At 37.2% G+C, this 25,464-nt stretch overlaps 1 protein-coding gene across 8 annotated transcripts in view; it reads left to right on the forward strand.

Moving 5' to 3' along the window:
• LOC126760094 (uncharacterized) overlaps positions 1-25,464 on the forward strand; it is a 187,530-nt gene that overhangs the window by 111,464 nt on the left and 50,602 nt on the right. For all 8 annotated transcript variants that reach the window (XM_050475491.1, XM_050475485.1, XM_050475484.1 and 5 more), the window contains one exon: positions 18,508-18,603. The gene's annotated coding sequence lies outside the window, so the exon portion shown is untranslated. The remainder of the gene's footprint in view (positions 1-18,507; positions 18,604-25,464) is intronic.

Consider the following 25,464-nt stretch of genomic DNA (forward strand, 5'->3'; position numbering starts at 1 on the left):
ACGTTTTCCAAGGTGTACTTATTGCAGGTCAGTTTCTACTCACCCTGCATCCAAGGATGTCTACGGCTATGTAGCCAGCATTAAGCCTTTTGGCTCACCCTCTATTGACTCGAATTATCCGGGGTCGGGGAGTCTGCGTCCATTGAATAGTACATATTGTACGAACGAGGCTACTTGTTGGTAGTTTTAGTTACTGATTACAATTTCTTTAACTAGATTTTCTGTTTGGAGTTGTTCAAGCTTGTTTTTTAATGTTCTCCGTGCATCTCTCCATCAGCGGAACGTAAAAAAGGTGTGGTTTGGTTCAACAAGTGGTTCATCTCCGTAAATACATGCAGGACTTTTTGCTTTTCCTATGTTGTACAGATATCTTCGAAAATACCTGTGACAGAAGAGCATCTGTGCTAAATAGTAACTTACCTCGCTGTATTTCCCATTCTGCCTCATCTCCATATCTTTAGTTTAGTGGTCCATTTTCCTTTGCGTTCCCCTGTCCACCGATCTTGACAGCGTTAATGTGTTTGCATCCTTGCCTGATGCTTGTCGTCATGTGTATTTCAATTCCATTCTTCTTCAATAGCCATGGTGGCCTTCTTTCCTTTGCGAGTAGATCTTTTGGGATGGCTCCACTTGTCACTAGCATTTAGATATCAAGATGGAACTCGTTTTAAATGTTTCCTGGCTCTCCAAGTTGATATCTCTCCCAAAATAACGACATTATTGCAAAATACTCGATTACAAATTTAGTCACATTATTTGAAACCTACACAGTGGTTAGAGAAGCATATATCGTTTAGAGTTTGAAAGGTAATAGTGACCTCGGCACATACATAAACAAAGTTACATAAAATTGTTCAATTTAAGTGTTCTTAGAACGGCGAATGAAGGACATCAGTTCGCACCAAGTTTCATCGATAATTTTACACTCCATATACCAATTTTTTGGAGGTTGAGCACTCATTTTTCAGCTAGTATAAGAGGCAACTCAATAGAATTTAAAAACAAATATATTTTGATTAAAATATTAGACTAAATGGGTTCATCTTTCACTAATTCTTATTTCCTAATATATTGCATTATATTTCATAACTTCATTGGCATATTTTCAATGTTTTTAATTCCTCATTCTGGTATATAAATGGCTGAAAAAAATAAGGGGGTATTCTGGTCTAGAAGCATGAATTTCAGGTAATTTTTAAAATTTCGTAAAAAAAAAGGCAATTAATATTTTTACTATCCATTTTTTACTAGTTATTTGGTAATTTTAGAAGAGTACAGAAAAAATTAAAAACTAAAGAAAGTAAAAAAATTCAAAAATTATGAGCTGACGAAGTGGGGGGTCTCTAAAAATTTCCACGTGACCATACCCATAATTTCAACCCTCCTAGTTATCCGAAACCAGAAAAAAAAGATTATTAATATAGAATAATGTGGCAATGGCCGGAACTACAGAAAAGTGGGAAAAAATTTTATTCACAAAAAAAAAATTTTTTTTTGGATCACTTTTTCTGACTATTTCGAATTTTTTAAAAATAATAAAAATAAAAATTTGGGGATGGGGCTAGTTCCAACCATAGACAAGCCTATAAAGAAGACTCTATAAAAACTTCAAGTAAATCAGTCTAGTAGAACCTGAGAAATCGTTGGTATCGTTCCGAAAAAGTTAGTTTTGAAAAAAACGCGTTTAAAGTTTCGCGTAAAGTCTTTTGTTCGATTAGTTTCGGCCGAACCAGTTTGGATGTCGGGTCAGAAAAATGCTTATATCTCCGAAAATAATTTGAATTTTGAAAAATCCTCTTGTACACATATTCTTGAATAGTTAAACTTTGAAAATATAAAAAAAACAAATTTCGATTTTTTTAAATTTCAAGACCAGAATACCCCCTTAAAAGCAATTCTGTTGATGGCATATTTATACCCTGAACAGGGTATATTAAGTTTGTCACGAAGTTTGTAACACCCAGAAGGAATCATCGGAGACCCTATAAAGTATATAAATAAATGATCAGTATGTTGAGCTGAGTCGATTTAGCCATTTCCGTCTGTCTGTCTGTCCGTCTATCCGTCTGTCCGTCTCTCTGTATATATACGAACTAGCCTCTCAGTTTTTAAGATATCGTTTTGAAATTTTGCAAACGTCATTTTCTCCTCAAGAAGCTGCTCATTTGTCGGAACGGCCGATATCGGACCACTATAACATATAGCTGCCATACAAACTGAACGATCGGAATCAAATGCTTGTATGGACCACTTTCACATTTGACAAGATATATTCACGAAACTTGATATATGTTATTTTCTAAGGCAACAATGTAATCTCTAAAAAACTTGTTTAGAACGGATTACTATAGCATATAGCTTCCATACAAACTGAACACATAGTTGCTAACAGAAATGCACCTGTGAAGGGTATTTAGCTTCGGTGCAACCGAAGTTAACGTTTTTTCTTGTTTTCATATAATTTTCCAGAATACGTAATAATTGGAAGGTGCATCCTTTAAAAATGTCTAATTAAAAGTGTCTTTGTGATGGATTTTAATAATCTATTTGACAAAAAACTGATAAGGAAATGCTATATAATTTCAAATAACTTTTTTTGGTTTTAAATAGTTTATATAAATACATAAATTACATTTTCTATTGCATCTATAGCCATAGTTCAAATATTCACTGAAAAGCTTTGTTATTACTTTCACAACCCAACAAATGCTAAACCGAAATTAATTTTGGTTTTAATACACAATAAATATATATACATATGTATAAGTGTTTGTGTGTTCAAGTGTATATTGCGCAATTTCAATTAACAACTTTAGTGTCAAAATTTGCTTTTCATTAACTCATTTTGGGCAGGATTTCGGAGCTTTCACTTTTCTAAAATAAACCATTATTATTTGCCGAAAAGTATGCTTTGACAGGCGAAAAACTATGCTAGGTCAACAAGTACTAGTCAGCATTGTTGTTCTTATTAGTTTTTTGTGTGAAAGTTGAGTTACACTAAACAAACACCCACATGTATATGTGTGTGTATTCTCGTATATAGAGCACATAAGTGGCGCTTTGAAAACTGTGTGCCAAAAATGCGTTGTCCGGAATTTTTAATTAAATCAGGAATGTGTGGAAGCGGCTGTCGTTCAAGCAAGTGTACATATGTTAGGCATATCAGTATGCATGTGTTTGCGTGTGTGTGTGGGAGCTAATCAGTGCTGTTTTCGTTACACGAGCTTGTAACAGAAAGCGAGCGCGTGTGTGTAGTAACTTAATATAACGGTTAAAGGACCCCAATGAAATCTGAGCCGCTCTGCTATTTATATATTTTACTTTGCTCCTCCCAGAAACCAGATTTGGCAATATATATAGTACACGCGCATCAGAAAATCATTAATAAAAGATGAAAAACCACAGTGTGAGTGTGAGCTGATGCCTACACATATTCTTATATGTATATATGTATGTATAGTTGTAGATAAATGTATGTGTGAGTGTGATTTGTAAGTGACACTTTGATGGTCCCTAACAACGAAAAGAAACATTTTTTTTAGCAAATACTGTCGTTTTCAATAAGAATTCCGACCAAGGTCACGGGCTTCAGCGCTGCCATCAATAACGAGAAATCATTGATCATCAGTGGTTTGCTTTCAGATTCGTCGGAGTGTAAATTTCGCTTTCTACCAAATACGTATTTATACACATTAAGATGTTCGTATTTCCCAAGTTGATTTTTTGTTTTGTAGTCATTTCAAATCAAGGCATTCCTTCACTATGTTTGATGAAATCCTAAGAGACTTTATTGATTTCAAAACCGCTTGGCAACAATATGTGCATACATTGGGTAGTCGAAAAAGTATTTTCGTATATCTAATCAAACGTCAACTTAATTTTTTTTCATATTTATAATGAACTTTATTATATTTAGTTCATATATGTACCATTTTGGTCGACCACTTTTTGCCATTTTTCCGCTAGAGACATTATTGCATCAGTGTAAAACTTTTCTGGTTTCTTAGCAAAAAACTGCGACAAGTAATTTTCACAGGCTCTTCTTGAAGCCAACTTTACTCCATTAAGGGAGTTCAGCATTGACCGAAAGAAATGGTAGTCCGATGGTGCAAAGTCTGGGATATATAGTGGTTGCATCAGAACTTCCCAGCCAAGTTCTCGCAGTTTTTGCCAAGTCATCAAAGAAGTATGTGGTCTAGCCTTGTCCTGATGAAAGACGAAGCCGTTTCTATTGATCAGTTCTGGCCGTTTTTTCATCAGTTGTTGAAAAAGTAAAATGTAGAATCAATCGTTCGACCAGGCAGGAGTAGCTCATAAGGGATAATTCCTTGCCAATCCCACCGAACACTCAACATAACCTTTCGTGGCGTCAATCCTGATTTAGGCATGGTTAGTACTCAAACCAAATAGCTAGTTTACGTTGAATATTTTTTTAGGGCAAAAACTGAAAGTTCAGGTGGCGTCTGAAAAAGAAACTTGAGAAATAATGTACACCCTAATATACATATATGTGTGGTGATAGAAGCCGCTTGCTACTGTACAGAGTTTGCTACTTCAAGCCAGTTCAATTATGTATCTTGTATGTTATCATGTCCAAGTTCGTCCCATGTGACTTCTTTGACTGCGAGGCATGCTGCCCCGAACATCGTTGGGTCATTTGTTGGGCGGTTGAAACAAGAATTTTATTTGACATAAGGCGTAAACTAATTTCCAAAAGGTTTTAATAGCATTCCTATCGAGGACGGCTTTAGTAGGCCACAAACACCAACGCAATTACACACACACACACTTATCAATGCGTACGCTTCCATAAAGACAACAATCAGGCTTAGCCTATAAATACTACACTAATCTGACAGGCGCAACGTGCCACACACACACACACACACACACAAATCACGGAAAAAACTCCATGATAAAAGGTTACGTCAGGCGAAGGCATGCTCTGTTGGTATTCGGCTCCCATGCGGGTATCCTGCGGCGAGGCTGATAACGCAAATGCTTTGTTTGTCAGCCCTTGTCCGCCCTTCGTAGCGCCCAAACATTTTTGTTGTAGTGTTTTTTTTCTTCAGTTGCTTACAGCTGTTTGTTGTTGTCCCCCTGGGAGTGTGTTAAATGGGTGGCGATTTGTTTATGCCAGGCAAAATGCCGCTGCATGTGTGTGTGTGTGGCTAAACGTTAAAGTGGTGTGTGTGTGTGTGTGACTTGTTGGTTGTTGTTTTCGCAAAAGTTTGCTTAACCACTGCAGAGTAGGAAAGCTACATGTAAACAACAACTGAACTGAGACATTGCTCGTCCGATTAACATTCGACCCGAGGCGTCATTTCGTAACGTCAACGTGCATTTGCTGATTCCATTTATCTGCCTATGTACACACACTTGTCTATTTGCATATGTATCTTTCGAGCCCTTTCGATCCCTCTGCAAGCCTGCGGCTTTTTTTCTGTGGTTCCTGTGTGTTTAGACCGCTATCAGCTGTTGCTGACATTATAATTAACAACAACAACGTAGACGATAACTTGTAGTCTTTATTTGATTGCGACTTTCCGGCCACTGTAGTTCAGTTCTAAATTAAGCTAACTTTCGATTTAGCAACAACCGAATTCATTCGGAAAAATAATGGGTGATCCAAGTAGTGGTGCCTTTTTTATCACACGTGAGTCGTTACTCTCATGTTATTTTTGGTCAGTATTGTTTGGCATTTCATTATGGAAAGACAAAACGCTTGTACAAAGGTTACCAATCATTCAACTTTATTACGAAAAATCACGTTCTGCAAATAATGTGTTTCATCTGCTTCGTTCAACACCATCACTCATCTTGAGACCCAGCATTCATTACTGGATAATATTCGACCGAATAGGCCGCGTCCAGCACGCAGTGAAGAACATATAACAGGCGTAGTTGAGAGTTTACACGAAGACCGTGGAGAGTCGTTTCGGCGCCGTTCGCAGCAACTTGAACTGACGTATGGAATGACTTGGAGCATTTTACGTCGAGATCATAATTTGAAAGCATACAAAGTACAGCTTTTGTGAGAACTGCAGTCGTTCGACCTTCCTAAGCAACATGACTCATTCTATGGTGTTTTGAAAAGTTCCAAGAAGATCAGACGTTTTCGAGCCAAATTTTGTTCAGCGATGAGGCCCATCTCTGGCTCAATGGCTATGTAAACAAGCAAAATTATCGTTTTTGGGACGAAGATTAGCCAAAAGATATTCAAAAGCTGCAATTTTTTTAAGAAAAAATATCGATACGTATTTCTTCAAAAATGATGTGGGTCAGAACGTAACTGTCAATGGCGACCGTTATCTCGCCATGATAGTCGACTATTTAATGCCTGAAATTGAAGTTCGGGAATTCGGCAATATTTGGTTTCAACAAGGCGGCACCACTTTCCACATATTGCATCAACCAATGGATTTTTTGAGAGGATACAGTCGGTGGGCAGATAATTTCACATTTTGGGTTGGTCTATTAGCCACCAAGTCTTTAAAGAAGCAGGGCACCTCGTAATTGATCACCATGTAAAGGGTATCTATATATATTAAATTTGATTTGTGGATTTTTGTGACTGTTTTTTTTTTTTTTTTATTGGAGCTGAATCCCGTTTGCATTCTTGTAAAATATTTCTTTGACGATAACAAAACACAATTTTCTAATTCTCTCATAATGTCCGTTTCAATGTCATTTGAATGAAGATGTTGCCATAAGGAATACAGTTAGATAGCAATATGAAGATAATAGAAATCGTTGATAAAGTAATAGAAATCTTCGGGTCCGGCCATTATCTAAGCACTATTTCAATTCCCCCTGGCTGTATAAGTCACAGAAATTAAGGAAAAAAAATCTCATGAACTGAATTTACTTCTGCGATATGTTGTTAAATCATTTCTAAAGCGGATGCTTACTGGTGATGAAAAGTGAGTCACTTTCGACAGCATCAAACGAAAACGGTATCGGTCAAATGGCGGTAAGCCGGCAAAGCCAGGATCGTGAAAATTTCACTATGTGTTTGGTCTGCTCTAGCTACTCTCTTATGGTGATAGTCGTAATTCAATAATTGAACCGTCTGAAGGAAGCAATCTCCTACGAGTAGAAGTGGTTAATTTGGCCAATAAGGGCAAAATTGTGTTCCATCAGAATAAAGCCAGGTTACAGATATCGATAGTGACTTCCCAGGAGCACCATGAGCTTGGGTGTGAGATTTTTATGCATACATTTTATAGTTCTGGCCTGACACCAAATGATTATTACTTACTACTGTCTAAGGCGAATGATTTTGCTGGTGGAAAAGTCGCCTCAAGGAAAGCTTATACACAAGTTTTTTGGCCTAAGGAATGAGGTGTACTATCTCAAAATGGCAACAGATTAGCGAAGATAGCGTATATTTGACAGAAATCGGAATTTTCTAACTGCAAATATTAAGTTAAATAAAATATTTGTTTCTGTACTATTAAAGAAGGTCTAGTAACTTCAAAGAATTATATGAATCGCATTCTTTCATAATCGACAGCCATCGTCCTGAGTTAAAAAAAGTGAAATTCAATTTATTACTATTTTCCGACAACAATCGGGATCTTATAAAAGTTTCAGAAATATTTTTCTGCATTGCTAATTTTGCTTTGTGGAGTTAACTCTGATTTTTTTAAGTGGCTTATATTTCAACAAATCAACCTTAATTAGCATATATTAATGTTGTTGTTGTAATTTTATCAAATAATATGTAAAGCAGACTTCTATAAAATCCTAAAATTCATTTCCAGTTAATTCTTGCTGGCAAAGCGCTAACAACCAACGAAGTTCGGCCGAATAAAAGATACAGATGTACAGCGTTTATTCCTAAATTATATCTACTTTTTTTCACAACTTTTTCGACTATAAATTCCGAGATGATATCTCTAATTATATGATACAATCCATTATCACTATAATGAAAGCAAATTAACTAATGTACGAATTATTTATTTTACATACATATAATATGAACTGGCCATGACCTTAAAACTTTCAAGAATTATGCACTAAAATAATCATAAATTCGTAGTTTTTAAAACTGTTGTCATTCGCACTACATATATATGCATCTAAGAGCAACTGTTTCCCTACAAACAAAACTTCATCGTTTTCATTGGATTAAATTTGCAAGTCGGCTGCAGGCTAGTCAGTCCAGGCGTATACGTAACATTAAATACCTACATATGCAAATATTTATATGCGGTGCCTGCGGCTGTCGGTGGTTTCAGCAACTGTGGTTACTTTTCGGCTGAACAACAGCCACTTTTCCAACTCTCTTTGAGTTCGGTGAGTGCGCTGGTCGCCGCATTGGCAATGAATAGTTTATTTCCTGCTCCCGTAGGTTTCACACTCGACCGCCTGGCAAATTGACTTTTGCCACTACGCGTGTTGTTGCTATTTTGCGGCTGCTTACTGCTCGGGATTTGTGTTATTGTTGTTACATACGAATACTTTGCCTTTTGGCTTCTGAATTCTTGCCACAAATTGACAGCGCGTACATACATACATATAGTACATGTGTTATATGCTCCTACCTATTCGTATGTATGGGGACCGGCAGACGCCTAATCAAGATGCGTTCGGCAGGTAATGATTGCCATCGTTTGGAAATTGCGCATACGTTTGGTGAATTTCCAATTGCTTTTTCATGACAATTACACATTTTGTTTTTGCTTTCGTTTGTTTGTTGTTGCTACGACAAACAATTGAAGTGATTGCGGAAATTTTGTATGCCTTTCTATTATCCACAATAAGTAAAAGGGACTTTCTTCGATTAAATAGCACTGATTATTTATCCTCCCCTAATGTTATTTTGTCTGCTTGTGGTTTTCCTTTGTCTCACTTGCTCGCAGCTGTAGCGAAAGTAACTATCAAGTCATCGCCTGCGCTCTTGCTAATGGCAAATTGTCATTCTCTCTAATTGTGCGGAAGTTCCAACCCACAAATTTTTCTCCATTTTAGACGGTAGTTGAATTCTGCTGCGGAATTCCATGTGCGAATGTAGTTTGTTGATTTCTATGCTGGTTATTGGAAAACTCAAAGTTTGACATATATATAGAAACATATACTTACAATTTAATAATTATGTGTGTGCGATAAACTTACGGGGTAACATGGGTTTCATGGTTTAAACAATTTTTTTTTTATGTACTATCTTATTTAATTTTATCCATCTAGAATATTGTCCTAAATTCACAAGCTGATCTGCGTTATAGTTTCGAGGTCAGCTATATAGTCGCTTAGAACTTTAACAGCGTTCTTCTCGAAGCGCTGTTTTCAACGACTTAAAACCTTGACTTGAAAATTTCACTACAATCGTAGAATTATGATTTCTGATAATAATTTCGATTTTTTTACGTCACGTTGAAGTGTTAATTTTTTCACAAACAAGCTCTTTTTTTAAATTCTTATTAATCTTTCTTTTGGATTTGCGATAATTTTAAGTGGAGTCATTGTCCTCACTGTCAAAGACTTTTTTTCGAGGTCCTCATGGAGCTCAACTATGGGATCAAGAGAACCCAATGGTTTTAAAAATGACTCGTCGTTTACACAAATCAACACAATTTTAGGGGTCTGACTTCTGCATGCTAAATTTCAGTCTCCCCCACATCAAAAGTAAAAGACATTTTTTGCTTAGATTAATGTTTTCTCTTGTAGAAACAAGAGTACTTCTACAATTTTTGGGTAAAAATAATTGAATTTCAGATTTTTTATAATTCTACTTAAAATTATGAGAAGAGTGAATCATGTCAATATTTCCGTGGACATGGATTTTGAAACTTCCTTCAATGAAAATCAGAGAACGTATTTAATACAAAAGAGTATATCTTTGTGCCTAAAATAGGTACAATTGGGCGAAAACTTGACCTAGCCCTCATATAACCAACATCAGGATTTTCAAACATCCCGCTGACTTTACTCAATTGGTGATTGTGGCATATTAATTCTACGCACGATTTTTTACGTAACTGAAAGAATTTTCCGGTCTTTGGTCTTATGCAGTTATAGCCGAGTTTAGAACAGCGTGCCAGTCGATCTTTTTTTTCGCTGCTCGGCGCTAATCGGAGATTCCAAGTGTAGCCAGTCCTTCTCCACCTGGTCTTTCCAACGAAGTGGAGGCCTTTTGAGACCCGGAGTGTTTTCAGCTGATCGTTCCATCGACTGTAGTATTCGATAGCATGATGCTTGCTTGTTTGCCTGTATGTCGCACCGTCTCAACGGGTGCGATGCAGGTCTTGTTAGGTGCACCGCCTCTTGACCTGATTATGATACAGCGTGCTGTTGCATTCAGGTTAAGAAGGGGCTTGAGTGTGTCATTTCTGCGAAATGACTGGATTTCCGACGATGATGTGGAGAGGGAGGGATATCTCAAGAGGCTCCTAGATGATAGCGTTAGGTGGATGCCTTTCGGCAAGAACGTTTAGTCCTAACGGCCGAGTCGTTCATTCATCGTTGACCCAGACTTCAGATTTTATCTGAGTCTGGGTTTCCTGCTTACGGAGCACGGGCCTCTGAATACATTTTTGCATCAGAGGCACCTTTCGGATACGTCGCGGTGTTTTTGTGGTGCGGGGTTAGAAAATTGGTCGCATTTAATTGCGGAGCGCCCGATGTACTCGGACATTAGGGATCTGGGTGGTATGGGAATTAGCTGGACTGATGGACGATCAGATGTTAGTAGTGTTATCTCCACTAGTCGGAATACCGAGCAGTTAGGGTCGTTTGCGCGTGAATTATTTAAGCGGCGAAGGCGGTTCGCTGGAATTATGGCTTAGTTTTTTGTTTGATTGGTGTGTGTATGTGATGTATGTATGGGGTCCAACCCCTGGCCACCAGTCCAGAGTCGTATGGAAGCTCAACTGGTAGTAGTTTCGGCTACGAGGTCTGACTGGAGACTTAATTCTGGTACCACGGGGAGCAGGAGCCCTTGGAGGTAACTCCAATCTGCTCATGCGGACTGGCCCCTCGGGGAGTATTGTGGTGGTTGTGGTTAAAACCCAAATCGCGGGAAGAACTGACTTTGTCAGCTGAATGTGGAGTTGCATTGCAACCGGGCGCCGCACCAAAAGCACGGCAGAGGTTTTAGATGGGCTTTGAACCCTACCAAGGTGGTAAGTGTGTTCATTCCACACTGCCAATTGGTACTGAAAATGCTTAGCACTCTCAGGGCGCTGATCAACGCATCGATTTGATCCGCTGTGCTTTTGAGCGCCGTGGAGTAAGGCTGTCGTCAGCAGGTGCCCACGTAAAATACACCGGACGTTGTCAACAGTGACGTGGAGATATTTCCTATTGCCCAGCAGCTGTACACTCTTATAGAAGATTGTACCTTCTCGATTAATTTCTGCAACTCGGACTATTTTCTCCAGGAGTGGATTGAAGAAGTCGCACGATAGGGAGTCGCCTTAACTTCCTTGTTAACATCTTCAGGTTAATGCTCATATCCCAGGTCATATTATTATTGATATATTCATATTCATATTTTTTCATTACTTTCATATTCATATTCATAGAAATATTCTTACATCTTTTCACTCATACTATTTTATAACTTTTTATTCATACTCATTCTCATATTCACCTATGTATTCGTGTCATAGTCTTATTAGTTTTCGTAGTCATATGTATGTATAACTATTCATAATGATATCCTCTTTCAATTTTATATTTTCATGCATGCAGAGTTGTGATAATAATCTAATATTATGACTACTAATGCACAACTTATTATATCTATCTACACACTTACTCACATATTAAAACCGTATTCCACCTCATATTATCTTTTTCATGGTCATATTTGGTTCATTATTTTTCTACTCATTTGTACTTATATTGACATTCATATTGACATTTATAGGATCAAACGTATAGACCCACATGTGTATTATTCCTATGTTCACCTATTTCCATGTACACCAGCCTGCTACCAAAAAAAAATTGGCATTCGAAAGCGTCACAATATCATGGTGTTGCGTCGTGTAATGCCTGAATCTACCGAATATTTTTTGTACCATATCATTTTTGTTTTATTTATTAATATTTTTGCTTCTCACCATCTACATTCTGAGCCGTCATTAGACGTATTTGAGTATTTTGTCTACCGTCTGGCGTTAATTTCATGTTTTTCTTTGTGTCCCAAAAGCATTCTGCATTATTTATACACTTTGCCGCTTTGACATTTGTGCTTTTATTGGTGTTTACTTTGTTTTTGCTCGCATGTAAGTAAGTAAATATTGTGGTTATTGTGGATAAATATTTGTTTACACTCTTCACGAGTGATTAATACTGAACATTGCTGGAAAACAATATTAAAGTCAAGAATATGTATAGAATTTAAGGTTAGGCAATTATGAAATAAAGGTGTAAGTCCCTGATATGTATAATATAATTTAGATAATTCATTCTAATTTGACCCTGTTCTTTTGCGGTCGTCGTTTCATACGTCTACCTTGAAACAAGTTAATTGAGGCGATTGCATGATATACATAATAGTCTAAAAAACCAGTCGTTTTCTTTGGCATTACGACCGTGGGTTAGTTTGCGTCAAGAACTCAAAACCTTATAGGATCACGACAGTTGGCCTTGTAGCACCATCTTCAATGCAAAGCCATGGCCTAACCATTGCATTCGTTGGATTTGTAACCGCTTATCCGTATCCATTTCGACGTAGGGCTCATACTATTCGTGGTTCTAACTTCTTTGAGGTTCATGTTCCCGCGGACGGCTCCAAAAACCTTGCGAAGAACAGTTCTCTGGAGTACTTCAAGAACTTTTTCTTCTCGATTCGTCATTGTCTATGTTCTTGTGGCGTATAATAAAGAATGATGAGGGTCTCATTTAGCGTACTTTTGTTTGTCATGGATATTATAAACCAAAAGTAGCACCTGTTGACATATTCGCTTGATCTCCATGCTTTAGTTGTTGATGGACTTTATGCTGGTTCCAATATATACAAAATCCTTCGCTTTTTCAAATGAAGATCCTTATGGTTCCCATTAAATAAGGTGATCCTATTTACCATATCATGGATATTATAACTAAAACTGATATCCATTATTTCATTATACCCGCTCTTCTTATGTACAAAAACGAACGTCTCAGGTGTACGCTCGAGATGATGATAAACAAAACTGTTTAAGAACTTTTCTCGAAGTAGACAATAATAAATTAAAATAAATAACTAAGTTGAACAATAAATACTGAAATATTTGCTCGTATGTTTGTCTAATTGAGGTCAACGGTGCGAAGCTTAACATTTGTGACATTTTTGGAGGTGTTTTTGGCTTTTTCTGGGAAAATTGGGACAAACGAGTAGGAAGTGTTAAGATTTATCTTATATTCTATATATGCATATATACCTTGCGAATGCGCAACTGCTGGTAGTTGACCAACGCTCTGGGGCCCAGCGCTCCAGTAGCAAGCTACATAAATCCAACGGTGCTCATTTCCGTCCCCATTCCGTAGTTATTTAGACTAAAATACCGGCACTAGCAACCTCATCAGATCTACACTTTTCTGTAATACCGCTGTGGCGAGGTAAAACAGCTCGATAATAGGAGTAAGGCGTCTAGATATCTCTTCACTATTATTGAGCGCACAGTCAGTGAACTCAAGGCTATTATCGCTGTCTTACTATCGAAGTGAATAGTCAGCACTCTGAGGGAGGCTGCGCTACTAGCAGAAGATCTCATGCTACCTTAATGGCAGCCACATCTGCTTGGAAAACGCTGCAGTGATCAGAAAGCCTAAAACAAAGTTTCCGACAATGTACTCAGATTATCTGAATCTGAGGGCAGCATGCGCGGTCATACACATTGAAGTTAGCTCCATTGGTGCTATAAGCAGCAAGGCGTTCACAGCCATAATTAGTTTGGCTCGCACAAATACTGATAAGAACAGCCCTTTGAACACTCGTCAATTTTTTTGTGGAGCCTCCAATCTGGCCCCTTTCAATACTTCTTCCATAAGAGACATTGCCTTCTTATAGAGAGTTGTCTATCGCTCATCATCACAGCGTATAAACTTGTGGAACCCATTGTGCCACCTGGCACTTTTGCACCTTGGAGGTGGCCCCAGGTTCCCTCGTACCAACGAGAACCGCAGAAATGGCCGCAGCTTCTCTTTTCCATTCTTTTCGAAGATGACATCATCCTCTCTAATGCAATCGCAAGCGCCGACTTCAACGAACTGCGCGAGCTTAGTATTTGTGTACCTTTTTCCTAGAGAGGCTTCTCCTTCATGTGTGTGACCTTTGTCAGATATCTACTCAGCCATTCTTCTCTGCATGCAGACTTCGTGCCACATGTTTATTTTTAAAATACCCTCCGAATGCCTCAAGTCGGTTCTAAGTGTATTTGCAGCAACCAATATGTAAATTTCGTGTTTGTTATTCTAAAATCAATTTCACAATTTAAACTTTATAAAGTTCTTTGTCATATTAAGCAATTTACTTGTAGCATTCTTCTTCTTACATGCCGCTCGTTGGAACACACACACAGTTCATATAAAGTTCTTGAATATTTCAATTTTTCCCGCTGCTTTACATCTCATTACCATTTAAGTTCCGTTATTGCTGCATGAATTATTAATGCTGTATCGATTCAACCATTGGTATGAACATTCCACCTGCATTGTTGTTGTTATTCCTTTTATGCTTCGAATTTATTTATTATGTGGTTGAAATTGTTTGCGTAATTTGATGTGTTTATGCAGTATCATTGACAACTGCTTCAGTTGAAGCGAACTTGAAATAATTCTTCATTACGTCATGTCGATAAAAGAATTGGTATTTCGTTCGTTCTAGCAACATTATTTGTATTTTTGATTTTCTGAGTTTGATTTTTTCCTCTTTAGCAAACAATTATTATTATTTAGCAAACTCTTTAGCAATCAACGAAAAAGCTAGGTTATGAATAATAAAAGGTAATAAGGGCAACGTTTTTGCCTTATTTAACTATTACAAACCCACGACAAAACAAGTAAGGAAGGGCTAAGTTCGGGTGTCACCGAACATTTTATACTCTCGCATGATAAAGTGATAATCGAGATTTCATTATACGTCATTTACATATTTTTCAAATACCGTATTTTTGTAAAGTTTTATACCGCTATCATCATTGGTTCCTAATGTACTATATATTATACAGAGAAGGCATCAGATGGAATTCAAAATAGCGTTATATTGGAAGAAGGCGTGGTTGTAAACCGATTTCACTTATATTTCGTACATGTAATCAGGGTGTTAAGAAAATGTTATATACCGAATTTCATTGAAATCGGTATAGTAGTTCCTGAGATATGGTTTTTGGTCCATAAGTGGGCGAGGCCACGCCCATTTTCAATTTTTAGAAAACGCATGGGTGCAGCTTCCTTCTGCAATTTCTTCCGTAAAATTTTGTGTTTCTGACGTTTTTTGTTAGTCCGTTAACGCACTTTTAGTGATTTTCAACATAACCTTTGTATGGGAGGTGGGCGTGGTTTTTTTCTATTATCCGATTTCTTCCATTTTTGAACTGTATATGGAAATGCCTGAAGAAAACGACTCTATAGAGTTTGGTTGACATAGCTATAGTAGTTTCTGAGATATGTACAAAAAACTTAGTAGGGGGCGGGGTCACGCCCACTTTTCCAAAAAAAATGCGTCCAAATATGCCCCTCCCTAATGCGATCCTTTGTGCCAAATTTCACTTTAATATCTTTATTTATGGCGTAGTTATGACACTTTATAGGTTTTCGGTTTCCGCCATTTTGTGGGCGTGGCAGTATGCCGATTTTGCCCATCTTCGAAGTTAACCCTCTTATGGAGCCAAGGAATACGTGTACCAAGTTTCATCATGATATCTCAATTTTTACTCAAGTTACAGCTTGCACGGACAGACGGACGAACGGACAGACAGACATCCGGATTTCGACTCTACTCGTCACCCTGATCACTTTGGTATATATATATAACCCTATATCTGACGCTTTTAGTTTTAGGACTTACAAATAACCGTTATGTGAACAAAACTATAATACTCTCCTTAGCAACATTGTTGCGAGAGTATAATGAGAAGAGTTCTCGGGGAATTATTGTAATGAGCAAATAGCATGATAAAATTTCTCAAACCGCAAGAGATATGGTATAGATTATCGCTAATAGATTCTATCATATTATTTCAATACCTAAGTCAATACAATTTTTATAAAACTCTAGAAGTAGTCCTTCTTCATCAAAAGGGGGGTCTCTCCTCCGGGGCTGGTGGTAGCGCTTCACTGGGGGTGTTTTTTACGTGGCGGGTCCCAAACCCAGCGCACAACCCTTATAGGGAATGTTTCGCCTTCTCACTTTAGAAAAAGCTCGCCTTCGATTTCTTAGGCTACCCAGAGGATACTTGGTCATTTCAATAAAAGAATCGTTTCTGGCCAAAGTGAATGGCGATCAGAGAACTTTCCTCACTTTATACACATGACTCCATCCTCCTCTAGAAGTAGTCCGCTAATCATTATTTTGAATACGCCTTCAAGCTGTTGATCGCCCCTATCGATGATTTCAGTACCTGTTTGGTAACGATTACCTAATTCATTTATTAATTACAACAACATACGTTTTTAATTCTTCTTTGAAAGTTCTTTATTGCGTGCCGCTGCCTAACTTCATAGTTCCAATTATAATTTCGTGCTTACGACGTATTGTGAATCTAGAGCATACTGACACACGTTATAAAATTCTTTCGAAACAATTTCTTAACTAAAGCTGTTTTATTGATATTTTAGTATTTTATTATTAAGAAATTTGAATTTAGTAATACTTGAGTAGCGTGAGAGCCTTCACATTTTTGCATAAGTGATGAATAGCAGAATGAGCTCATAAGAATACCTTAACTATTAAGTAAAATATGCTTTCATAAAAATTAAATTTCATTAGTTTTTATTATATACAAGTACATAAGCTAAACAAGGTGCAAGTATTTGGTTTTAAAGTTGAATAAACAGAGTCGGCAGTTTGTTGTGTACCAAGGCATTTATTTCCCTTTTTTTTGATAAGAGGATATGATAAAGCTGAACGATGATTTTCTTAGAAAATGTTTAGCAAAGTAAATCATATACATATGTACATTTTAAGTATATATAATTTTTCTTAGCCATCTAAAGCCAAATTTTCTTGTTTTTTAAGCCTTTAATATTTTAATCATTTTTATTTTCAAATTATTTTCTTATTTTTTTACTCTGTAAGCTCTAAGTGACTTTCTGAAAGTTCGTTGCGATACATTTTTTCTAATTAAAAGTGCCTCACGTTTTCGTATCCTTCATATTCTAACAAACCGCAGCCTCTTATAAAAGTTTTATGCATAGAAAATAGAATTTTTCTTTCGATCATCACATCAGAAGCCTCATCACCACTTTTCCATCATATATATGAAAAGAGAATATAAATTTAATATTATAATGTTGAGTTTAATATAGAGTTGATATGATGATCTGATACTTCATACAGTCGCTAGAACTGCGAAGATGCAGAGGAGGTGTTCCAGCGTCTCTCTCACGTCTATTTCCTTGCACTTTCGACATGTGACACAAGTTAATAATGACCGTATGGGTCACAGAAATGCCGGTGATGCTAGCATCTTCGTACCTTTGACTAGGCCAATAACCATCCTTCAGTCTTTTTAAGACTTTTAAGATTGCTCTTTCGTTCTCTTATATATGATTTTGGGTATTCTACATGCCTTTAAAGTATTCTATCTGATGCTGATACGTCAGCCCTTTGGGAAATTTTATTGTGTATCGTTTTTAGCGACTTCCATATTTCCCGAACTGGCTCGGTAGCCCGGCGGATGGCATTTTTGGCAATCTCATATTTCGTTTCGCGGAAAGCCTGTATGGGTTGGAAACCAGTATATTTGCAATCGCTTTCCGACAGCCACTATATCTACTGTTTTTCTGCTTCTAAAGACATTTTCTGACACAGTGCGATCCGACGTTATTGTTTTATTGACTTTTATATTGGTTTTTGTTCTTAGTTAGTTACTTTCATGACCGCTCTGCCATGAAGATACTGCAATATTCCGGCAGTTTGGCAGGTCGCCTGACAAAAATAAATGCCAGCATCACTCCATCACAAATTTTAGATCCGTTCGTGTAGATGTTGATTGATGTTTGCCGCGCTATCCTCCCTATAACTTTGATAAAATGGATCAAACCTCACCAACCGACTGTAGTGTATTCGAATCCGTTATACTCTCCGGTTTCCATTGCAACCAATATCTTGAGAACGATTGGCGGAAATATCTTGAAACTATAGCAGTATTCTTGAGTTTCCGAGGATTTTCTCGTTTGAAACTTAATAAATAAAAATGTTAAATATATAGGTAGAATTTGTTATTTTATATATAGGTATACGTATGAACGTGAATTATACATTTTTTTTCTCCAGACAAATTGCACTACCTTACTGATTTAATTATTAATAAATAAAATTCGTTTCCTATTCACTTTTCATTCCAGGCAGCTTTAAGCTATAAATAAAAAACAACCGGATAGTCTGAAGAAAATATCACCATGTTAGGCATGTGGGGGCATCTACTTCATCTTATGACCCACGTAAGTATGAGCTTATGTTTACATGTTTATAGAGCAACACTTAAGTAATGAAAAAGCACATGTATTTCTGTAAATATGTACACTCGTGAGTACAAAAGTGGCAACACACACACGAACTAAAGAAAACGGCGAGAGCAAACAACTTGAAGTCACAAACAAAACTCGTGGCAACAAAGTGAAAACGCTGCTGTTGCATGCAGCACAAAAGAGGCAACTACATGCCCACTGCGTGTACATAAAACAATGTCAACATAAAGCACACACAACAAAAGTTGCAAGCAGCGGGCCAAAGTTTTAATGAGTGAGCGGAAGAGGAAATGCATAAAAAATGGTAAAGAAATGCGGTAAGGTAAATGAAAATGATGTAAGAAGCGAAGAAGTGTGAATAGAAAAATGGCTGGAATATAAAATGATGAAGTGTAGAGAAAACAAGAAGAACAAGAGTCAAATGTAACAAAAAGGCATATTAAAGTAACTGTAAGAAATAAACAACAAACAAAAATTTAAGTAAGAGATAAAACGAAAAACGAGAGAAAAAGTTCCCTCAACCCAAGCTATACCCCTAACAAGTGCATTTCTTATAGCATAAAAGGGTACAAAAAGATCGTTATCGTATATTCTGAGTAGTCCGTTTGAATTGCAGCAGTAATAAGTAGTTGTCAGATCTGAATCGGAGATTGTAGCGCTGCCATGGACAATAATATATATCAAGAAGATATCTTGTGAAGAATATTGGACAATATCCCATGCCAAATTCGTTGAAGATGTGAAAAGTTCCAATAAAATTCGACGTTTTCGGCGATGAATCTATCAATCAATAGATTTATTGAGAGAATACTTCGGTGAGCAGATAATTTCACGTTTTGAGGCGGCCGATTGGCCATCGAGTACATATCACATCACACCGTCAGATTTTTTCCTGTGTGCCTATGTAAAGTCTAAAGTTTATACGGACAATTCCGCTTTGATTCAGGCCTTGGAGCAAAACATCACGCGTTTCATTAGCAATGCATGTTTCTTATGAATGGGCTTAGAGACGTAGCCATACTTTTGAATTCTCCGACGCTTCCGTCGGGTGTTACAAACTTCGTGGCAAATGAAATATATCCTGTTCAAAGTACAAAGAATCTAATGGAATAAACCAAATAAGCTTGACAAGTGACAGAGTGACTGCCAAGCAGTAATGTGTCCGCAAAGACGGTAAATAACAAGTACGCGGCTCAATAAAAGAGAGCAAAACTTTTTATAAATGAGTTAGAGAAATAAATTCGGTTGTTAACCCCATGCAAATGGTGTGGTTTTACTCTGTTTATAATTTCGTAGTAAATATTTTGCCATTTGCGTTGTGGTAGGAACCGAAATATTTAAGCATTAATTGAGCTTTACCACGCAAATGCGGTAGGAATGTTGGTGACATAACGGAAAGCGGTAAAGAATGCAGTTTCCACACTGACGTGATTGACATGCTAACTGTTGAATAAATATATACAAATGCTATTAATGTACATTAATTATTAAATAAACTACAGATTAATGGATGATAATTAAGGATTTGAAAATTTTACCACAAATTCAATAATGTCACTATGACCAGTTGTCAACCATTCCTGTTTTGAAAAAGAAAATTTCTTAATCTATTTCTGACAAATGATACAACCTGAGGATTCGATGTCGTCAACATACTCCAAACTTCCATTTCGTCTGAAAACTTACTTTTTTATAGTGTAGACAATTTTTACTTTTAATACAAATAAAAGTCTTTCGGAACCTTATTCAGCTAACATCCTACATAACATTAATTTCTGAATAAGTTAAAGGTCGAATTTTAGATATAATTTCTTTAACAGATCTTCATTTACACAACTCTTGATGGAAGCTAAAATACTGACTTCCCATTAAGCTTTTTTGTAACCACACCGCTTCAGGCCTTGTTGCTGCTATACAACTGTGTTCGAAATAATAGGAGTGGCTTGTGAAAATTGATTTAAATTATTTTTGCACTTAAAGGATTCTTGTCATTTAATTATTTCTATGCCAGAAAAGAGTATCAAATAGTCAGATTATTAGAAAGATTTTGACTGGAATGTTAACGCGAATGCAAAAAATGGAATGCAAATCACGAAAAACGCGGAGGAAAAGAGGCAATCAGTGTTGACGAAAGTTGTGGTTTTAACCCCAGAAAAGCCATTTGATGTTTAGCAAAAACTATAATATAAGTTAAGTTTTCATGTTCCTGAGTTATTTGAAAAAAAAAACTCTTCGTCAGGGACACGGGACCCACTACCTCAACCCTATGTGCAGAGCCGAGCACAATACGTTGAAAAGCACTTGCATTGGTTAGTTGCAAAATTGAGCAACAAATTGTGGTCCGACGAAACGAAAATAATTTCATGTTGTTTCTGAGAGGGCCGAGAGTAGGTATGTAAGCCAGAAAACGCTTCGTTTGATCCCAGATCTCAGACAGTAAAACATGGAGGTGACAATACCAAAGTATAGGGGTAATTCTCGTACTATGTTGTTGTAGCGGCGGAAAAAAGTCCTGAAGTAATTTCGAACATGTTGCCGGGTTCACAGTCTTTGGCCGAATAAAAATTGGGATCCGTTCTGATTACTTAGACCCGACGGGAACGGTTTCTCTTACTATGGTACAGGTCCGCTATATTCGCTTAAAGGAAACATGTATGCCAAATTGTACGTTAAAATAATGGAGTCGGCTATGCTCCTCTGCTACCCCAAGCATACCAGCAAGTTGGCAAAAAACTGATTTACTTCAAATGGAGTTGAGGTTATGAGCTGTCTGAACATTTTTTCACACATTTTGTTATTTATTTAATGAAGCACTTCGTGTTATAAAACCATAATCATTGCAAGTTAGAATATCAGCAAGCTAAATGAAATAATAATGAACTATAAAAAATCAAATACATTATTATTTATTCTTCGTTTGATTTGCTGGTTATAACACTGCTATTATTTCGAACCACTTAACCACCACTATTAATACAGTCCAGAATTGGGCATTGGGTCTGGGTTTGAAAACGGAGAAAAAAAAATTTCTCTATGGAGTTTCCCTTAGATAAATTTGATACAACTCTTTCTCTCACCAAGTACCTTGGGGTAGTCATGGACAATAAACTGCTGTGGAAGCTCTCCGTGGAAGAAAGAGTGAGAATAGTCAGCAAGATGCTCGGCACAACCTGGGCGCTCTCTCCCTCTCTCATGAACTGGTGCTACACAGCTATTGTTAGATCAATTCTGCTCTACGGTGCAATAGTATGGTGAACAGGCGTACGGAAATCCACCTACCGGAAGCCAATGGAATGGGTCCATAGGCTCGCTGGGCTGTGCATTACGGAGTTTTAAGAACAACTCCAACGGCGGCTCTTGAACTGGTACTAAACCTGCCTCTTTGCTGAATACTGCGCAGCAAAATCGGCAGAACGACTACTGGTTAGAGGCGAATTTACATATAGAACCTTCGGGCATAGCTCGGTGGGTAATGGCGTTTGGGCAAACACCGACTGCATCATCCCACTTTTCAACTGGGAAAGAAAGCTGGCCTCTAATGCACCTGCAGGCAAATCCAAAGTCAACATCTACGTAGACAGCCAAGCAGCAATCAGGGCTCTTATCGCATATCGAACAAAAGTGTCTTGGGAAGCAGTGGAAGGTGTTGCCAGAAGCAAGCAACTTCACTTTTACTGGGTGCCAGACCACAAAGGCAACGAAAGCAATGAAATAGAGGACGAGATTGCCAAGTTGTACGGTTAACATCCGAAAACCTGATCAACCATAAGAAATCCATGCATTGTCTATAAGACGATCTCGAAGAAGCATGGTAAAGAAATTCAAAACCACATGGAACGAGCTACTTGGGTGCGAAACTTCAAAACGGTAAATCGAAAGTACACAAAATTCCTATTGGCACTCGATAGAAAAGACTGTAGGAACATGATGGGAATACTAACTGTTTACTGCGCATAGGATGGATTAACAGATCAGGAAGACTGCAGGAAATGTCTAGAGCAATGCACCAGGGAAACTATGGAGCATCTCTTGTGCACTTGTTTCGCAGTTGTAACCACCAGCTCATTTAAAAACAAAAAGTTGGTTCACCCTGTATGCCATAAAGACAAAATAATTTTTTTCTATTTCATAAGTACTTGTCGAAAAGGCTGCTTATACTATATATACATACATACATATGCATATAAAGATCTGCTCTCAAGTTAAGCTTTATTGTAGCTAATAAAGCAGACAATTAATTTCTTTAATATAATTGCTTTGTGGGCCTTTGGGAGTTGAACAAATGCCGCAGGCCACTTTATGTTAATGGTATTTGAATAAATAGTATGTGGTCGCTTGTATATGCTCACAGATGTAAATATGTTATACAAGTATGTGTATACATATAATAATGCAATATACTGACACCTATCAATGATTAATTAAATCAATAAATTACGCAGTCGTAAATAAGGAGCTATGAAAGTTAAAGTATTAGTGAAAAAGTATAGAAAAGAAATTATCAGAAAGAAAAACGAGAATCTTGACAAAAAATATTTCTAAATATAAGTCTGTTTTTCTTACAAGTTTCTGTAAATCAAGTACACTTACAGCAACGACATGTGTCTGACGACGTGGTTGAAAGCACTCGCTGGTGTACACTCCTCTTTCGTCGCTTTGCTGCTGTCGTGTGTTGCTCGTGTTATTATCTAAGTGAAAGAAAAATACAACTGAAAATACTCCTAGCACATTTGGCCGGTATTCTTCGGTGCCCGGCACCAAAACACCGCAAACTGCACTGCACCGACAAGGCAAACAAGAGTGCGACAGACATGCCATGGCGTATGAGTAACCAGCCAAAGCAGCGCACGCCGACAGGCAAAGCAAACACGACTTGTGGCAGTCAGCGAGTTCAAACAAAAAGCTAAGGCGCGCGTATGTAGGTTACGAGTGGAACGCAGTCAAGCGCGTAAATAGACAATGGAAGCAAAAATAGAAGAAGAAGAAGACCGGCAGCGACATACCCACTATATATAAACAAGTATACAAACAACGATTATGGGACAAATTTGTGCTGCGCAAGAAGAAGCAGAGCGTGTTCAGTCAAAGTTGTGCGAAAGTAGGAAAATAGTTGAGAGCTAAATAATACGGCTTCTGTTTATGTGTTCTTCTTTCTTTTTGTTGTGTTTGCGTTTGTGTCCTTAGACGCATTGCTGGCGTATACTCGTTTAGCAGCAATAACAACAACAACAAACCACTTAACCACGAAGCATTTTTGCAATGTTTATTTTTAGTTTTGCGCCTGTATGTGCTATGCTTCTGTGCTGGTGTGTGTTTGTGACAGTCAATGGAAATCGTACAGACCCATGCCCAGACTCAGGTGGGTATAAAACAAAATTTATCTTCGGCAATGACTCACTGGCGTGAAGGCAGTGTTAGTTCTGTTCATAATGCTGTTGCTTGAAGTTGAATGCTGCAGTTATTGATTTAGTTATTTCTTGCAGAAAAACTTCTTTTAAGACTTTTACATAACGTTTCAAGCAGTTGTGTGTGCGTGTTTGAGGCTAATGTTGTACGATAAATATTTGTGTGGCCATGCAATTTATTGCACTCGGCGAAAAATTTACTTCTTCACAATTAAATTTAGAGAAATGAAATTGAATTGAAAAATAAGTAGTACCCGATCACACAATAATTGTTTTATTTTATAAAAAAAATGAATTTACAAAAAAAAATCATTTTATAAAAAAAAAAATAGGAAATATTTAATAAAAAAAACATTAAAAAAAAGATTAGCATAGCTTGAATTTTATTATAACAAGTGCCTGCTTCATTCACGAAACTCAGAAACTCTTTCGTTCTCAAATATATTTAAAATCTTAGTTTCTTGAAATATTTTGACGAAATGCTTTTAAATTATTTATAACAAAAAATTTAGCTGTAAGATAAAATAGTGTTATTTGCATCTCCTATTTTGATGGTTTTATTCACTTCAATGACCTAATTATAAATATTTGGCTATCAGAAATTGAAAGAATTACAGGCTGCTTATCAGTTTTAAGTTCATTTAAGGGGTTAAGTCAGTCTAGAACCTAATTTGACAGTTTATTTTAGCAAAAGGAAAGAAATTTGTCATTTTCAGGCTTTACGAAAAATTTGGAAGCATGAAAGATTTTTATCGATATTGATATTTTGATAAAAAAATATAAAAAAAAACACACACAGAAACTTAATTGAGAATGTTTATTATCATTCAAAAGAACATTCCTTTGCATTTTTTTTAATATTATCTCTTTCAAATTTTGGCTGCGGCTACGTTTCAGATGATCCATCCATTTAGTCCAACTTTCGATGGCTCGTTCGAGTATTTCGACTGTTAGCTGGCGAATGACACGTGTGATGTTTTGCTTCAAGGCCTGAATGGAAGCGGGATTGTCCGCATAGACCCTTAGACTTTGTATATCCTCACAGAAAATTATTAGCGGTTTGATATCACAAGATCTTGGTGGTAAATCGACCGGCCCAAAACGTGAAATTATCTGCTCATGGAAGTGTTCTCTCAATAAATCCATTAATTAATGCGATGTGTGGGAAGAGGCGCATCTTGTTGAAACCAAATATTGCTGAGACCACCGACATCAATTTCAGGCATCAAATATGTAGACGGTTATCATGGTGCGATAACGGTCAGCATTACCGGTTACGTTCTCAACGGCATCATTTTTGAAGCAATATGGACCGATGATTCCACCAGCCTACAAACCACACCAAACCGTTTTTTATGGGTAATTGGCCGCATTTGAAACACTTCAGGTTCCTCTTTGCATACCCATTGAGCCAGAATTGGGAGCCCAA

The sequence above is a fragment of the Bactrocera neohumeralis genome, chromosome 5 (assembly GCF_024586455.1).
Source record: "Bactrocera neohumeralis isolate Rockhampton chromosome 5, APGP_CSIRO_Bneo_wtdbg2-racon-allhic-juicebox.fasta_v2, whole genome shotgun sequence".
Taxonomy (NCBI): Eukaryota; Metazoa; Arthropoda; class Insecta; order Diptera; family Tephritidae; genus Bactrocera; species Bactrocera neohumeralis.